Here is a 19,373-nt window from a genome sequence, read left to right as displayed (position 1 = left end):
TATCCTCCTATCCAGGAGCATAGTGTTTTGAGGTATTGGTATCAAGGTATTGGTAATGCACATACTTTTCTCTTCCCCTTTGAAGAGATTTGGACTTGCATTTCCCTGGGGAATGCTCTAACTACCCAGCTATACTTCACTGTAGAATATGTTGCCTGACTCCTCCCTATTAAAACTAATCCCCTCAGACTAATGAAATATCTATATGGTCAGGAAGAAGCATAACATTGCTGCCTTATAACTAGCATATTCACCTGGGAATCAATTGTAAGCAATGAAATGTTTTACATCAGGCATTGACTGTAGGAGGGGATGAAATGAAAGTCTCCCCTGAAGTCTCAGTAAGTACTCTAACTACTAAGATACCAAGTCTCCAACGAGCTTCAGTTTTCACAAGTAGAACATCTTCAGCAGGAGAAGCCATGATGGTCTTTACACCTCCGGGCATGCTTGTTAACAAATTCATTAGAGACAAATGATATGTGGGCTCAATTTACCTGAATATTGGATAACTTCTACCATCCCACATGGTGGCATATTTTGTGGAAATGAAAGGCAGCCATATGTGCTCTAACATCCGCCTGTGACTGCCAGCAGTGGATGGACTCCATGGAGACAAGAGGTATGCTGAAAATATGCATTGTCCTTGGGATTTCTCACTGTGAACTATCAAAAATCGGCAGCCACTTCGGTGAGTTTTAGGAGTTCACATCAGATATACCTATGTATACCAGTATACAGAGCCTATGTATCTAACTGAGGGCTTTGGATCCTGTGAGGCCAAAATCCTTTTGTGGATGTGGCTCTACAGAGGTGGCTGCTGTTGTGGCAGAGAAAGGAGCTCTATTCTTTAATGCCCCAGACTATCATCTTAACAACTTGGAAAAGCACAGCCCACCCCTCCTAATGAGCCCATCCTTTGTACTGTTTTTATAACACCTGTTTTTACAGCCCATAGCACAATGAGACAAGGGAGGGATAGACAAAAGGAGATTCATTTTCTGACTTGCAACCAGCCTTTTGGGTATGGAATGGAGTGGGATGGATGTGGAAATGGGCTGTAGTCATTAAGCTGTGGAATCAGCAATTTGTTTAGCTCCCACAAAGCCCATGACAAAACATTCATTGAGTTAATGCAAATGTTTCAGCCCTAAGTAAGATGCAATAATACTCTGCAGTCTTTTTATTATGAAGAAAAATCTTCCCTCTGTGCTGAAAAGGCAAAATACTTAATACCACCTTCAAGAAAAAAGTCTTCTCTATGCCTAACAAACAGTACTTAATTTAGAAAATAACTCCAGCTGTGCTGTCTCTGCTCCTCAGTCAGCTGACATCCCTTTTTGGCTTTTTGTCATGTTATCTTGTGCCTGTAAAGATACTTGACAACACTGGTTTTTTTCCCCGTTCCATTTATTTGAGCTTTAGATTAAAAATGCAAATATATGGGAAACAGCATATACATTGTTTGCAATAAGCAGCAAGAGGTCTTCACTGTTTTAAGTTTTGAACAAGATATGAAGGTTGGTCAGTCTATGGTTAGACAAGAAGCTGAGTTCAGAGTTCAGCCCTCACACGATTTCTGTTTCATTTACAGGCTCCTCTGTAAATCATTTAAAGTATTGCACACTGGCACTGCATCATATTTCACTACATGGAACATAAAGAAGAATAATCGTCACTTGAATGAGAAGCCAGAGTAGCCAGAATGCAAGTGAAGAATAGTTGGAAAAGGGTTAGTTCAGGTCAAAGAGCTGCTACACCAGCTAGTACATAGCATATGAGTCAACCACTGACACAGAGAGAAACTGAAGATAAGCAGTGGCCTCATGTAAGAACAGGGAAACAAAATGAGTTTAAAAAAGGCCACCAGGAAACTCTTTAAGTATTCTGCCAACAGAGAATGATTCTGTAGCACCTTGGCAAGGACCCTACTAAATGACTTCTTCAGTGAGGCACAGTGGATGAACTTTTTAGTAGTTCTATGCAAAAATGAAAGAACAATCCTAAAAAAAAAAGGGGGAGGGGAGGGAATAGTTATAAAAATATGTTTTCTGCCCAAGTATATTGTAAAGAACTTGGTGTCTGTGGAAGCAGGAAGTTATTCAAACATCCTAAGTTATCCATTTATGAAGATCCCACACCATAACCACTTTCAATCGACAAGGGCTGGTCTGACATTGCTAAAATTTGTATTTGTAGAGTACCTATGCCAAGAAACTAGAAGTCTACAATCTAAAAGTCACCTCTCAAGGTCTATGTTAAAACATATGGAAGACGGCCAGAGAACTACGCTTTCCCTGGAAATCTTCAAAAGGGGATTCCCAGAAAAAAATCAGGAAATTTGATTCTTCTTTCAGGGTACTGAACACAGGTATTCCTAAACATCATGAATAATTTTACGAGGAATAAAAAGTTTTACAGTAGACTGAGAAACAGACATTTGTTTTCCTAATAGTGGTTGACCACTTCTCAGCTGTGTGTGTATGCACACAAACACACATATGTAATTCCCAAATATTTTCCTCCTCAGACCAACCTAGCAAATTCAAAACAATAGTGTTCATTAACTCATTTTTTTGTAATTTTTAGTTAATTAGTATACATGAAGCAAAGAACATCTTCATATTGACAAAAGCATTTAACAGGGAATATATTAAGAAAATGCTTGAATTACTTCATGTTTTAATCCTGCAGCAAGATCTTTTTATAAATTAAAGTCTGTGAATTCTCTCTATGAAGTTCTATAGTCCTCTAGACTGGAGTCAAATTCCTGAACTTAGAGGATTTCTGATCCAGGCTTTAGGTCTAAGATCTGCAGCAGAATCTTGTCTTGAGTACGTAAATACTAAAACAAGAAAAAATATTAATAAACTGATGTGGTGAATACACGGGACTGTATCTGTAGAATTTCTATTCTAAGGATCAAATAAATGCTCCCATGCACATCAACTGAAAAAATTAAGTCTTTTAAACAGAAGATACCTGCAAGCAACCTGAAAATTTGTATTTGACTATTTTTTCTTTTATTCCTGTTGGAAAAGAAATGAATGATAGAAAAGATAGCAGGATAGCTGGTATTGATCAAGCCAAGAGATGCAGATGCTCAACATACCTATAAAATTGTGCCCAGTAACTGGCCAATCAGGAAGAAATAACCATAGATTTGCTCTTTATCTGGATTCTTGCCTAGGAATTCTCCATAAATGTAATGGGGAAAGGATATTTTTTTACTCACATTTTTAGAGGGCAGAATTTTCTATACCTCTGAATGTAGTATTTAGACATACTATAGAAAAGATAATAATTTATATTCTTTCTCCTTTGGGGAACCGGGAGGAGGAAAATGCTTTAGCAAAGAAATTGCATGAAAAATGAGTCCAAATGAAAGGGTCAAGAAGCTATGAAAGAAAGCTATCAAAGATGAGTTGCAATAAGTTCATGTGTCTATTCTACATGACTTTCAGAAAAAACTGAAGTAGAGAAGTAAAAATGGTATTATTTAAGACAATCTCGAGATTTTTTGAAAGACTTGTAATATTTGTGACTTCAGTTTTGTGTATTTAAAAATAAATACTTTGAGGAGCACTCAGGTCGCATTTTCAAGCTTCTTGTTGAGTAACCACAAAATAGTAAATGTAATTTAGAAAAAAATAAAGTTGAAAGTCCCAAGGTGATCCTCTAACTTCTAAGGTCAACTTTTAAAAAAAAAAAAAAAAAGTTACATTCACAGTATCTGTGACATTTGGCGACATGCCAACTTTCTTCCCCTCCTACAACAAAAAACAAGTGACAACTTGAATGCAGAAGACATTATACTTAAAAGCCTCAGACTCTCCTTGTACTTCATCCTAGGTTTTAGTGGAAAGCTCCATGGTCCCATCTCACCTGCTTCCCTCCTCCCAGTCAAAGGGAACACGATAGATTTACTCACAGGAACTGTTTTCCAAATGCTGTGAATTGGCCAGGGATGAACCCTACTCTAGAGTAGTACTCCTCCAGCTCTGTGAAACCCCTTGCTTAAAAAAACACATCACTACTCACAACTCCCACACAATTTTCCTTTTCCTTACATGCCAAGCTTAAATGCAGCAACTTTTTTCTCCACCTAACCGAGCTGGCATCAAAACAACTATTTCCCCAGCATTTGCATATTACATACCTAATGCTCTCATGTCAAAATAAGAATACAATTTGAGAGGAAAATTGCTGGAACATTGCAGGCCTGACTCTAATTGTGCTGATCTTATGGAAACAATGTCCCACAAACACATTGTGTCTGTGCAGTACACTCATGCTGAGCGTTTCAGGCCTGCTTTCCGTGAGCCAAACTGTTGATCTCACTTATGAAACATGCACAGGACGATTTCATACCTTATGCACAGCCCTGCTTAGCAAATGTCCTCCCTGCAATGCAGGGTGCTTTTACGTAGTGCTTAATTCAGCTTCTCCAAGAGCTTTCCAGCCCACCCAATGGCCAGGGCCTGAAGGACACAAAATGCGCTGGACTTCTATACTGCTTTGGGGGTAAATATTCCTCTTATATTAAAGGTTACAGAAGATTTATGTCCCAGGGAAGTGGTTAAAGGGCTTCCAGGTACTGAAGACAGCCCTTTTCTGTTTGTCTGTCAAAGTTACAGTGACACAGCTGGTCCTCCATACCAGCTTTATGAATTATGAACTCACAATTCATAAACCTGGATAGGAAAGGAAGAGAGGAGCAGACAAAAAGCCTAATCCATGTACTGAACATTTATTTAAAACATCTAAGGTGCTAGAAATTAGAATAATTGATTTTTAAACTTGGGAGAATAAGGACAGTATTTGAATATATTAATATAGTAACAGATAAAGAACAATATTTGGGACGGAATTTCTTTTATTTTTATTCTTATTCTTCAAGGCAGTTTTGGTTTCCTGCATTCTTTTATTAAAAAAAGAAAAGCCAAAGCTGGAGCACCAGTGCCCAAAATCCGGAGCAGACAACAGCCTCTTCTGTATTCACTCCCAGTACAGAAAAAGCAGGGATTTTTCCATTTTGCACATGATTCACAGTTTGCTGCAGTGATGCCACCAAGCCAGCAGCGTGTATACCTCAATACAAATTAGCAAGGGCTATTATTCTGCCATTTGTCATAAAAGCTCTCTCTGGGAACACAGAGCACATATTTCATTTCACCACATCAGAAGCAGGCTTGACAGCAAGGCCAAACTTAGTGCACCTCCTGCAGTTAGCAACAAAAAACTTGCGAATAGTTTCTCAGATAACACTGACATTTCCTGAGGGTACAGAATTTTGCTAATGTGCCATCCCATTGAGGGTCTTTTGCCTGACAAACAAGAAACAGAAATCCTTGCCCCAAAACCACTACCACCACCAATTTCTATTGACATCAGTAAGTACCCTGAGACCTTCAGCATTCACAGATTAGCTGAAAATACATCATTAGTCGCAGTAGATCATATTGTTGCTGACTGTTAGCCATTGATTTTCTATTTAGCTTTAATGGTAAATTTAGCACTTGCCAAAGCTGCCAAATTAACAGCATTGACTAGAAAACTGAAATCACTTCAGGAGTGAAAAAAAAATAAAGGGCAGTCCAAATTTTTCCACATTGTCAATATTTGCTCCTTGGAGCAAGTGTGAAGAAAAAGGATCTTCTATATTACTACACATTTCACTTTGGTGTCTATAGAGACAGCCCAGAAAAGTGCTAATTTATGGCAGAATTTCAAAACCCTGACAAGATTCCTTAGTCATACTCTTATTTCATTTCCCTGATAAAATTCTATTAGCTGGCTATTAGTCTCCAAGAAGAACTCACATCTTATTAGAAGGAATTGTCTACTCCATATCTACCTGATGCTGTTCCCTCTGGCCATATTACTAGAATATGGAAGGGTACAGTATATAGCTTAGTACAAAACGCCTGTATTTGTGGGTGAGACTGTGTTTGTGGCTTTATGTAATTACCAACCACAAAGGCAGCTCAATTCTTTAGAAAAAGGACACATTTCATACTTTAAACAACCTAATCTTTACACTTTTTTAAGTCCCACCTTCTCTCAAATTGCAGACTAAGAGATAGGATTAGCGTCAGGAATTGTACTGGTAAAAACACTGGTAATTTTTTCTAGAAAGTTAGTTAATACAACCATGGTCAACCTTTGCATTGAACAAAAGTAAAACCAAGAATTTAATTTCTCCTCTCCTCTTGCATACTAAGGTTATAATCATGGCATAAAATAATTTTTTAAAAAATTAATAAAACCTACAGTAAGAAGGATATCAAAGAGCTGGAGTAAATAGATGAGAGAATCACCAATACACCTCTTACAAAGACCCCCACCTCCACCTTTATAGGGGAAGTCTTGGGAAAGAATGAAAATAACATTCCCCCCACCCTCCCACCCCCCTTACCCTCCCCCCCAAGACCCTGTTTTCTCTTACTAGGAGTAAGTAGTCTACTAAATCTTCCATTTTCATTTGTAAGGGTTAGAGGAGGGCATTTAGCAAAGAGAAAAATACATAATAAAGTCACAGTCTGGCATTATTAGCAAACCAAAAAATGCCATCGTACTAATGAGAGCATGGAAGATGCGAGGAATGTAAAAACTAGCATCGACTACTGAAAGTAATCCTGCCAGTAAAAGGCAATATTTTTCTTAACAAATATTTTTTCCAGAAAGCTCTTAGCTCCCAAATTCCTGCAGTTGAAAACCTAAACAACTAAGGATGAAATAAAAATATAAGAGAATAACAGCAACAAAACTCCCGATCCCTCCCCAAACCTTTTTCAAAATTCCCAAATCTTGAATAAATGAAATGAGAACTTGTCAGAAATCATTAGTCTCTGTTGACTTTAGTAGAGGCTAACTGAATGCAAGTACAATCAAAATGTAGCAAAGAATTTCAAATTTCTTTTTCAAAGGATACAGAAAGCTGGCAGACCCTCAGTCACTCCAGTGTTTTCAGCTCCAAAGCACAATCCAGATGCTCTGGAGCATATTAAGGAATATGGGTTGCTACTAACTACTTTTCAGTAGTGCCCTTGATTTTTTCCTTCCCCTTCATGCCCCCCATTTCCTGTGATACCTTTTGTTTGCAATTTTCAATCCTTGTTTTTAGTGTTTATTAGAAGGCTTTAGAAAATGTTTTATAGGGGGGGTCAGTTAGGACTTGGGGACTATTTTCTATAGACCCCTGAAGACTAAATGATCATTACATGGGTTCCTGTGTTTGCAAGAACAGGAGTCCATGCTCAGTGACACAAGTGGTCCCGCCAAGTCTTACAGGCAAACGTATCAGAAGGAAGATAAAAAGAAAATCTCCAGCATTGACCTGCTAGGAGTCATATGTGAAATAAAAGCACTGAGATAGCATCAAACAGATCTGCCAAGTACCTTGTCTCTGCCTGCCGTACACCATGCTTTCTTTCACCGTTGTCCCTTCCTCCCACTCTTGATTCAACACCTACTTTTCTTACAGCCTGTATGTGACACAAAAATCCCTCCTCATACTCACAAAATTTTCTTATCCCTCAAATTTGCTACTTTTACTTAAATGCTGTTATCAGTGATCAGATGTTATCAGATTATTTGGGGCTTGCTTTATTCTACTCTGTGAAGTGCTACTGTTTCAAGGATCTAAACCCTATAAAACGGGGTTTAAATTCAATTAAATGTGGGTACAAATTCCCCAGAGTAGAGAAAACGGAAGCCTGATGTTCCAGAGTGTTTCTGCTACACTGGTGACAAACCCACTGACTCTGCTGGAGTCATACTATTACAAATGAGAGGACATTAAGACCATTTTTGACATCCTATGAATATTACAACCATTTTTACAGGTCTTTTTCATACAAATCACATTCTTGAAGACAGCAGAGTTATTCCCATGAGTACAAGACTGACTATGTATAAGAAATAATAAAGGGAGCCAAATAACTGAAATAAATAAAATGCTGATGATAAATTACATTAATGTATTATGCTAGAGCATGACTATTTAAAAGCAACAGAGCTACAATTTGAGTACAGTCTTAGAAGACAAGTAAAGAACCAGAGGCATTAAAATATTCTATTATTCACTACTGCACAGTTTTCTGAAAATCACACAACACAAAGTTTCCATATATCTTTTGTTTTCTGCTCTCCTTTATATTCAAAGTGAAATGGTCTCTTAGAGCTAATTGACTCTATATTTTTCCGTACTACTGTATGGTAGCGGATACAGAAGTAGATCTGCTTGAAAGTAGGAAATCCACATTAGATGATTTACTGGAAGATACTGTACTGTATAAAACATTTTCAATCTAGCGTGACTAATCACTTTATAGTATTTCTGTTCAGGAAGAAGATTTGAATCTCTTTGTACCTTCACCCTGCCAGACTCCATGTAGCCACAAAGACTTTGCACACAGGGTAATTTATTAGCTTGCAACCCTGAGATGACCAGTGCGGAGGGTGATTGTTTGATAGCAATCAAGGGTTTTATCTATTCAAGTGTATCGTTTGGCAAGGTTAGGATAGACAATACATGAATATAAAAGAAAGGAGGATTAACCAATCTCACTTTGCTGGTGAGTGAGTGAGGCATAGATCAGTGAGATGACTTCACACGCTAAGAAAAAGCAAGGAAGTGAAGCCAGAGCTCTCAAAATCCCCAAGTCTTATTCATTTTCTTTTAACCCACCTTCACTGCTACTGTTTCAGACTGTGCTATCCCACCACAGCAAGTGTTTCTCTCTCAGCCTGCAAGTTTCACAAGAAAGCAAAATGTCCTGATGCACCTCAATTTCCGAAGCACTACAAAATGTCGCTGGACGAGTACAGTGGGTTTTTGTTGGTGGTTGTGTTTTAAAAAAAGCTACATTCTCTTTTTGAAATTACTTATTAATGCAAACAGGGTAATTTATGAAGTACTGCCAGTTAAAATCTAACTACGTCAGGTTTTATGTATGAGTTTCCATCATGCTGAACTAAGAGTTTAATAATACAGCTGTCAGAGTAGCTAAAGTTAGCAGAGCTTTAAAAGCTGTCTCTCAACAAAATGGTGTCCTAAATCTTATGAAGGATAGAGTAAAGGATGAAAAACAAATTCTAGAGAAACTAATCCATAGATCTTTGGCCCCAGCTATTTACCCGCTTTTCCTCTAAATTGCTTCTAATAAATAAAATGGATGTATGAATGATGGGAAAAAGAAGTTCTGTTGCTGCTACTCAGTTCTGAAAGAAATATTTCCGATCCGAATAAAGCATTGGCCTATGATTCAAAGCATCTTAACTGGGATGTTGTAAAGCTGTAGTTTCCTTTAAAGAATTTTTTTTTCCTTCTCCTCTACTTATTTAGAAAAGTTTCCACTTTGAGGGAGAAATTACAACCTCTGCCTGCCACATGCTTAATTTTACTCATATAAGGACTGTAAATGATGTAGCATAAATATTATTGCTTCACTAAATAACCATGATCAGACAAATTCATCAAGAGACATAGTGAGAGCAATTATATAAAAATTTAAACAGAGAGAGCAAGCAAATTAAGCAGGAAAAATGTTTTCCTTAAGCTAATCCTGTTTATTACCCATAACTAAGGAGGATTAGCCAAAATTTTTCACCTGCTTTTAAAAATAAAACAGGTTCCACATTTTGCCAGAATATATTCTATAGGCAGAATAAGAAGCTAACACTTCGTTTCAGGTCAACTTGATTTCAATAAAAACATTAATTTGGTTTTGCTGTCTGCTCTGGTGTGTCCAGTGGAGCTGAGATACAGACAAGTCTTGCAGTGCTGAGGTCTGCAAGGAAGCACAGTGATTTCTGGTCTGACTCAGCTCTGCTGTGAATCAAGAAAGTGTTATGATTGCTTCCGCTTTATGTAGGCTGTGTACACATCAACTTTGGCCTCCATAGCTTAATGACTGTAAAGTGTAATGTTTATTGAGGGCTGCACCACAGTCCATCCTACCTGGCCAGAAGAAGAGTAAGATTCACTCTTGCTATTTGAACACTATGAGAGCTCCTTAGAACCTATATCCTCCCAGGTGGATTAGTGTGAAGGCAAATATAGTACATGAAGTCCTGAAACAAAATCTCTGTGCAGCTTTGAGTGGTATCATCTTGGCTGGGACATGTGGCATCCACATGGAGTTCACATAGAGTATACAGTCACAGATTGCATCTTCTGCCTTCCACTGCAGCACATGTCCTGATATACTTGAGTTCAATTACCTTGTTCATCATTCGTACAATTTCAGTGAGTACAGATGCCTAGAACTAACTAACTAATGAAATAAATAAATAAATAAATAAATAAAATCTGTTGTATCTGAATTTATATTCTGCTCACAGAATTACCCCTTTTGGTGATAGCTAGATGTGCAGATCAGGTTAGTATGGCATTTAGTTTTGTACAAGATTCAGGTAGACAGTCTTTCTTACATTGATTAATTATCTTACTAACTTAATTCTTTCCTCTCTCTCTAAATTGTTTTTTGCAGCTGTAGTATTTCTTAGAAACAGCTTTATTGCAGGAGTAATTTTTTTGTTACTTTTTTCCCCTAAAATGATATTATTTTGATAAAAAGAAAAACTTGAGACAAAATAATATTCTCACTGTGGCAAATTCTTAATGTTCAGTTTTAGCAGTCAGTCTTCCACTTAAGTTGTTGAAGTCACTAGAGCACACTTACTTATTAAAAGGCATTTCTTAAAAAGGTGGAGTCTAGCAGGATTTTACCTGCTTTTTTACTTTTCCTCAACCCAGAGGTTACTATTCCCATCAAAAGTTATTCTGGAATATATAGAACTCTCATAATTATTTTTTTTCTCTCTGCTATTTTTTGCCTAACCACTACCTTCTTCATTTACATTTTTTAAGTTTTGATATAGATTGATTATTCTTTTGGGACCAGAAGGTGATACTCCTCCAAAGCACCTCCTCTGAGTCAGCCTGTGGAGGAGAAATTCCTTCTCCCTCCATGCACTGTAAATAAATTGTATGCTAAGGAGATCATCCTTTTTAAATATCATCATGTCTTTTTTATTTTATGCATCTTCATCTTTCCAATCTCAATAACCAAACTATTATGAATCAGACTATAAAGAGAAAAAACAAACAAACTGAAGTGCAGGATTACCTCTGCTCTCCAAATCATTAGGTATTTTAAATTATGATTATGGCATTATAATCTCTCAGCTAATGTTTAGTTTTCCCTTACCAACTGCCAGTGTGAGGTACATTTAACATATTCCATTTCTGGAGGGAATTTGAGCAAGGTGATTTTACATGCCTAGTTCTGCAGAAACTCTTGCCATCCACATTTACCAGTCCCTAAATCAGCAATTATTCTTCCAGCCAAGTTCTAAATCAATCCTGATCCTTAAATCACTCTTGATTCTTGAATGATCATTTGACAGCAGTGATACTGAAATCACTGATCCTTCAAGCATCCTTGTCCCCTGTACAGTCTACCCAAACTGCAGCCCCCAACCCAGTCACAGCTCTCAAAAGCCCTGTCTACAGTGTCCCACAACCCCTCTCCCACCAGCAGCCCTGCTCCTCGTCCCCACATCCTCTTCTTCCCACCCTCTACCTCAAAGCTGCTTCATGAGGTCCTTCAGCATCCTCTCCTAAAAGAGAGAACATCTCAGACCAAAGACAGCAGACAAGCCATGGGAAGGCAAGGAAGAGGAGCCTTTATTGCTCAGGGAAGGGAGAAAAGAGAGTGAATCCAATTCCAGCTGCTGAAGGATGTCTCACTAAACAGCAGATATTAGGAGAACTAGACGGCTCTTTGCCAGGACGTAAGCCAATGGGGTAGGGATAGATCAGAAGAACTCTCCCTCAGACAGAAAATTCTCGTATTGTGGGACCCTGCTCTGGCAAAAATCCCATCTCTGAGGCTAGAACTGAGGAGTTGATAACCCAGATGTCTGTATAGCACCAAGGGTCTTTGAGGAGAAGACCAGCATGCTACAAAAAAAACAGTAACAAATCCTCCTGGTAGCTACAGGTGAAGTTCATTTGATGTAGGCCAAAGCCCTGGGAGAGAAAGGCTGTGGCTTTACACCTGCACATGAAAATAAAAGGCTTTGCAAAATCCTGAGTAGCGTGTCTGTCTCTTGGCTGGCAGAGCAGTAAGAGATGGACAGTAAAAGAGCAACTTCTGAGGGGCTGCTAGTCTCTACTTGAGTCTACTTGCTGGTCTCTACTTCCTTCCTTCCGGAGGCAAGGAAGTGAACAGGTCCTTGACCCCAGTTTTTCCACAGCTATGTGGTTATTTTACACCCAGAGCTGAGTGGGAGTGAAGGATCATGCTGTGGCTCTAGTTCTTGGTCAGCAATACCATGTGCTGCTCTAGAGCTGAGTTTTACGTGCCCAAATCATTACACTGGACCTAAAAGAAGTACTGAATTAGAAAAATTAAGCACTTCCCTGAATAAGACCTCCCAAGATGAGCATGTCAAGGCTACACTGGAGCCTGCCACAGTAGTAACCCTCAGTTCCAATATTTTATTTTGTTAGTATTTTTCCAATTATGCTTGTTGCTATTTGTTTAGCAACCATTTTTTATCCCTGCTTCCCTCATCTATGTGTGCTATCCATCCATGAATGTTTTGTTTTATCATAATTACTCAGTTTTTGCTTTTCTGATATTTGGCCTGAGATATGTATTTCATTTTCTCTTCACACAGCTTAATTTCCTTCCTCTCTAAATCTCTAAATTGCTAGTAGAAAATACGTTACATCAAATACATGCTGCTATAGAAGCTGAGATAAATGATTTGGCACCTGGTAGACGCTGAGTTGCCAAGTTAGCACTCCAGATATCTGCAGTCTCATTGTGGAAATGCTAGTAACATTCATCCTTTGCTCACATACACTATAGAGTTATAGGAAATACACAGAAATCATACTGAATAGAGAGTCTTACAATTTAGGAAGATGAGATGAGAAAAGAAAATTCAATGACAAATTTCTGGAATGGTTTTGTGAGACCTTTGAACCTCCTGAATCATTTCCTTCAGTGCTGGTGTCCTTAATTAAATCCTCACCAGCTCCGCACTAACTCCAGGGTAAAATTACCATCCTTGATCTTTGCATTGGAATTTCTAAGCTCTCCCCTCCACCAGTTTCAATTCTCTTTTTCAACTGGCCCCTTCTGTATTTCCTGCTTGTAACATGCCATTTCTTCTGTCTTTCCCATCTCTGTGTCCTCTGCCTCTTAGAGATACTGCTATTAGTGGTACCTCAGTGTATTAGTCCTAAAGTCAGGTAGTCAAAATAATGACTTTAATAATACTTTTCCTTGATCCATTTTTCTGGGATGGTCATAGGACATCACTGTACAAAGAATTAGAAGGAAAATGTATAGAATACAGTAAAAAAGTATTAACCTGTACTTGACATGTCTTTCTGCCTCAATGTATTTATGCTTGATGTTTTGTGCTACCTTTTCACATTAAAGTATGCTTTTTTTGGTAAGAGATGCACATCTTCCATCTTTATGAACATCTTTATGAAGATGGTTCTTCATAAAGAGTCTAACAGATGTTTTAGCCATTTAAACCCCATTGTGTTTGGCAACTTCCATACATTTTTATGGAATATATTTACTGAAACTGGTCCATCTGTGGTTGAAACTACATATCAAGTTCCTTAACTGAGATGAGTGAATATAGCATCTGTAGCACAATTAACTAAAACTTTTAAACTTTTTTTTAGTTCTCCCTAAGCCTCATCTCATTTCACTCAGAAATTACTGTTTCAGAAATAACTTGCAGCAACAACACTCAAAAGTCTGGGATTATTTTATTTCTGAAGTTATTGCTATTTATCACTAAATAGCACCAGCATTTTATCATTTGCTTTTCCACCAAAACTATGTAATCAGGATGACTGCGACTGAAATAGGAATGAGGATACAAAATGGAAATATATAGAAAAAAGGTGGTAGAGGTGGTAGAAATATTATTGTCAGTCTTGCAAGAACTAGTTGTTTGTGTATTTATAGTCTTGGATGGGACACGAAATTCATATTTTACATTTGCTGTTTTTCCCAAGCAGCACTCTGAAACCTTGACGTCATTTGTCTTGACTGCTTGAATGAATGATGGCATTAATAATTCCTTTGGGCTTTTCCTCAACTGTTTTCTGTATGCATTTGCTTTGGGTTTGTTTGTTTAATTCTTGCTGTTCTCATTTTATCTTTAATTAGTTCAGTGTTCCTCTTTCCAGTCCAAGTTGCACAATGCCTTTTGAAGTAGCAAAGAAATAAGTCAAGAGGGAATAATTCCTCTTCAGGAAATGCTGAAATTTTGATATTTTTTTTTCCATTATGAAATGGAATTAAAATGACTTATAAAACAACCTTTCAAAAACATCATTAAAAACATTTGGGGGAATCATATTGCTTTGTTACAATAAAGTCTAAACATTTCACTATTAAAACATTTTAAAAACATCATCTGTGTTAAAATAGAAGTTATTTTAAAAGTTAGTTTGGAAATAAATGAATCAAAACTGCCACAAATGTCAAAATGGGACAATTCTCTACATGAAAAAATGTGCCAAATTGTCCGGTATTTCCCAATATATTATTTTCCTTTTCTTATAATTTAGTCAAGATTCGGTACTCTTCACCTCAGGGTAACCTTCAGGCAATACAGAGCAGCCATTTCAAAAAAGAAACACTACAATTTCTTTCTCTTACAGAAACTTTTCTCCTTTCCCTCTGCTCCCTGGTCACCAACTGGGAGGGCATTGAATATCTTCGTTTCTATTCTGCTTCCCTAATGTCTTCTGAACAGCACCAAATAACACTGGTGTCTTCTCAAGTTTCCAGCAGCCCCTCTCCTGGTAACTCCTGTTCATGTTTGACATCAACCTACAGAGCTCTAACTCTTCAGAGCTCAGTCAACTTCACTGTTGACTTTCTTGCCCACCTTTGAATTGGCAACGTCTGTTATGGCTTCTTCACAGCCAAAATGCAGATCTGCCCCCATCTGGAAGGGATACCGGCCATGCTTTATGCTCCCCCCTTCTGGCATGTGGCTTCCCTGGCTCCAGCTGATCTTTTTCTGCCCTCCCTCTCCTTAATTTTCATTTGTCCTCCTTCTGTCAGGGCTTCAACACATCCAAAGGTCTTTTGTATCCAAAGGTCTTTTGTATCTCCTTCATCCAAAGGACACATTTTATTCTCCCCCTAGACCCATTTCTGTGAATACAAATTCAATTGCTATCCTGATACTGATGCACCCTACATAGAATCCTTCTATCCAAATAAAAATGTCAAACTCTTTTGGTTTGTTTCCCCATTTCTGTCAGGCCAACACATCCAAAACAGATGTCTTACATTTTCTTTTCCAAGTTTTCTCTGCTACTTTGCTTTTTGCTAAGCACTACCCTGTTTCCTGTACCAGTTTATAATGAGGTATTGACTTTGATTCACTATGCATGCGAAGCTCTACAGAAGTTTATAACTAAGTCTTCCTGATACCTTTCAACTAAGATTAGTAAGGACATATCTCCCGAGACACATTCATCCAGTAATTCGTCGTCTTGCATTTTGATTTCTGCAACATCCTGAAATTAGGACTGAACTAGAAAGCTTGAGAGGAATTGGACAGGATAAGTGGGTAGAAATGGGACTGGAACAAAGGAGCTAAAAAGACAGGGCAGGTAAAGCTATAATTTATCAATGCTTAGGGAAAGAAGCAAATAATTTGTACCTGCTAGAGTGCATACTCTCTGGAGTTTGATATGGAACCCATGATTCCTAATTGTCACTATTTTGTCTGCCATTAAATACCAATTTGGTCTTTTTGTGGTAAAGTACTGTTGTTACCAGTTACTTTAATTTCTCAAGTAGCAGAAATCTACATGAATCTAAAGACCATTACTCTGCTGATGAAATATGTGACATTCAGAGTTACTGTAAGATGATGCTTTTATTTTTACAGTCTATCTGGGAATCACCAGAATTAAGTTTGTCTACAGAGAAAATTTAAGCCAGGAGGCATATATCTTTTCAGGGAAATGGGTAAAGTAGAAAAGCAGATGAGTGGTTAACTATGTGCAAGCGGATGAAACACCAGGTGAAAGCACACTTGTCTTGACCCTTTAACCCCTCTCCAACCACAGCTGAATCCATTTGTAGAACGACTTTGCAAAGCACCCTTCAAGGAAAACAAATTAAAGAAAAACCCATGGTATGTTCATTTTATTCAGTGTACATGAAATACCTGCTCTGGGGTTGAAGTGGGGTTTTATAATTAAGGTGACTGTCACATATCATATTCCTACCTCATTTCTTGCAGATGCTGTGAGTGATCTCTATACTGTACCAATTAGAAACTGAAAAATTGCACTTACTCTAAAGTTCCTCTGCCTGGAGTCTGAATTGCAGAAGTGCTTAGCATGCCTGACTTCCCACTCATGCCAATGGAAGCTGTGCTTCATATTTAAAAAGTATGGACACTGCCTGCTTATTTAAGGAAAAATATTTGGGCCAATTATATTTCAAGTTGAGCATACAAGTTAATTTTGATCTCTGTAGTTTAGCTATCTTCCATCCATATGTAGAACAGCAACAGCATGCTGTCATCTCAGAAGGATCTTGAAAAGATTCATTCACTAATACATACCTGATGGTGCCTGGAGAGAGTGAGAGGCCCAGCTGAGAGCTTGCGAACAAGATCCAGTCCTAGCTACTACTGACGTACTGACTTCAACTAAGCTGAGGGTCTTTAAAGCAGGGTCTGATCCCCACAGCTCCCAAGGCTTGAATACCATGATCCTTAAGTGATGTTTGCCAAGGACAAACACATTCAATTAATAATTATGTCTTCAAAGTACAATTTGAAAATGAAGTAAGCTCTAGAAATGATGGGGTGAACATAAAAATATTAAATAACTGGTCATTAAATGAGCATTACCAATTTTGTGCACAGGAGGAGGCGGATGTTCTGTGGAAAAAACGGTATGTGAACAATTCCTAGTGTATATGCAAAAGGAAATTAATTATGGGTGATGAGGCATCCTTAATTATGACACTTCTTAACTGGCAAGTGTTTGACCCTATAGTTATAGTAGTGTTATTCTAATGTAGGTATGTGTGTGTAATTGAACTAATGGGTATTCTACTCTTTCACACAGTTGATTTCTGACTGGTTATTCTCAGCTGTTCTGACCAGTCCCCAGTACCCGATAATATCTTTTTCTACAGTCATGCTGATTGCTCAGCCTCGTTCTTAGTGAATAAAACCTGTAATATAATCAGTGCAGAGGAAGTATAGCACATTGCAAGTAGTCAGCACAGTCAGCTCAGATCACTTCTTGTGCATTAGAAACAAAAAGTAAGCTCAAAAGCTGTGTTGCAGCTCAGAATCTGTGAAGCATGATGAACCTTTCCCAGTGCTTTCTAGTGACACCTTTTGGTGATAAACCCATGGTCTGTAATCTGACTGAATGCACAGACTGTTCCTATCTCTTTTCTGTTGGCATATTTTCCCAGTAATGTGACCATTTACAGACCCCTTTAATGGCTGCAGAAGAAAACAGAACAGAAAAAAGAAAAATCAGTGTATAATTTAAATAAAGGTTGAACAGAGTATGTGTAGCAATGCAAAGTGTAAATAATCAGGATGAACTCTGAAAGTAAACCCTGTTTGTAGACTAGGATTAATGGTCTTGTATCCTAACTAGGAGACAAATCCTCAGTTGGTTTACTTGGTGCAATCATGTTACTGGATATTACTAGAACTGTACTCACCAGCACTGTGACTTTGGCTCAGAGAGTAAGTACCCTGGAGTCCTGAAGAAGCAGCGAAAGAAAATGATTGATCCTGTCTTCTTTTCATTTCCACTTCCTTTTGATTTGAAGCACCTATGCTAAAATTTTATTTTACAAATTTTTATAACCAGATCAATATAAAACACTAAGGAAAACACACGTCCCCTTTTGGTCACCTTAAACGTAGTATGGCAGTGCCATTGTAAGTAAACATAGGGAAAAGAATGCAAGGGGAATAACATGGGGAAAAGAAAATTTAGGTAATGATCATCTGCCCAAGGTCCACTGAAATATATGGCCCAGGAGGTACGCTGTGACATATTGTGTGCTCACAAGTGATCACATTGAAAAGTGAGGTTTGAAGTAAAATGGTCCAAAGTCAGTTTTCAAGAAAAATAGTCAGTATAGCAATACTGCAATAAAATCACTGCTGTGACAGATATCAATGAGTCTTATGTATCTCTTATTTCATAAGACATACTCCTATCTTCCAGTTGTACTGTGATTGTGGTAGTTTAATTCTCTTAACTTTAGCAGATGGGACACAATGGTTTAGAAGAAGGAGGACTGGATTAATGTTTTAGGATATATTACTCATTTACATATTTGTTACCTTTTATGTCTCTTGATTCATAGATTTTTAAACCTACGAGGGACTATTGTGATCATCTAGACAGATTTCTTGCAGAACACGGACTATAAAACCAGTAATTCATGTCTCAAATCAATAAATTCTGTCTGAGCTACAAGACATCTTTCAGAGCAAGTATCTTGCCATATTCTTTCTTCTTCTCACCTTTACCTGTTCCCTTTGCTTTCCTTTCTTGTTTCTCTGAAAAAAATGTCTATTTTCATCCTACAGCTCCTAGCAACACTTCTTAAATCGCACATAAATCCCAAATGCAGCTTATTAGATACCACATATGACAGTCATAAATACATTTATTTTTTGAGCACCTGCTCTGTACCAACTCTGACCACTTACTGATATGATAGTGATAATCTTGCTCCTGCGTTATACATACAGACATATAATTTGTCATATGTACAGAGACAAAGCAGGCAGGAAGGTAGGTGTAGAGTTATCATGACCTGGCTTGAATAGTTCTTCTGTGTGCTCTTGTTACTGCCACAGCCACAGAAATCTTGCCAAAGGAGGACACCCTGGGGAGATAATGTTACAGATGTCTTTATTCACCTTTCTGACTAGGACAGATGAATGGTCTTCATTTTTGTGTGCAGACATGCAGGGGTATGACCAGGGAGGCAGGAAACGTGGTTGAGATAAAACCAGAACTTGATCAGAATCAGAAAATTGATCTACCCCCACCTTTCCTTGTGTGTGAGCACCTTCTAAGGCACTAGCAGCACCCAGCCTCTAAGGAGAGGTTTCATCAGGACACAGAAATAATGATCTAGAAACACATTTATCTTCAAATACAGAAGAACCAGATCTGCTGGGAAGGAGAGAATAAACCAAATAGTTAGAAGACAAACCTGCCCACAGTGTTCTTGGTGGAATGTGGAGGAGACCCTTCAGTTCTGCATTTTAATGCACAACTTCCCATAGCCTTCCTTGGA

This window comes from Ciconia boyciana, chromosome 2 (assembly GCF_034638445.1).
Source record: "Ciconia boyciana chromosome 2, ASM3463844v1, whole genome shotgun sequence".
Classification (NCBI taxonomy): Eukaryota; Metazoa; Chordata; class Aves; order Ciconiiformes; family Ciconiidae; genus Ciconia; species Ciconia boyciana.
This window is presented reverse-complemented; position numbering follows the sequence as displayed.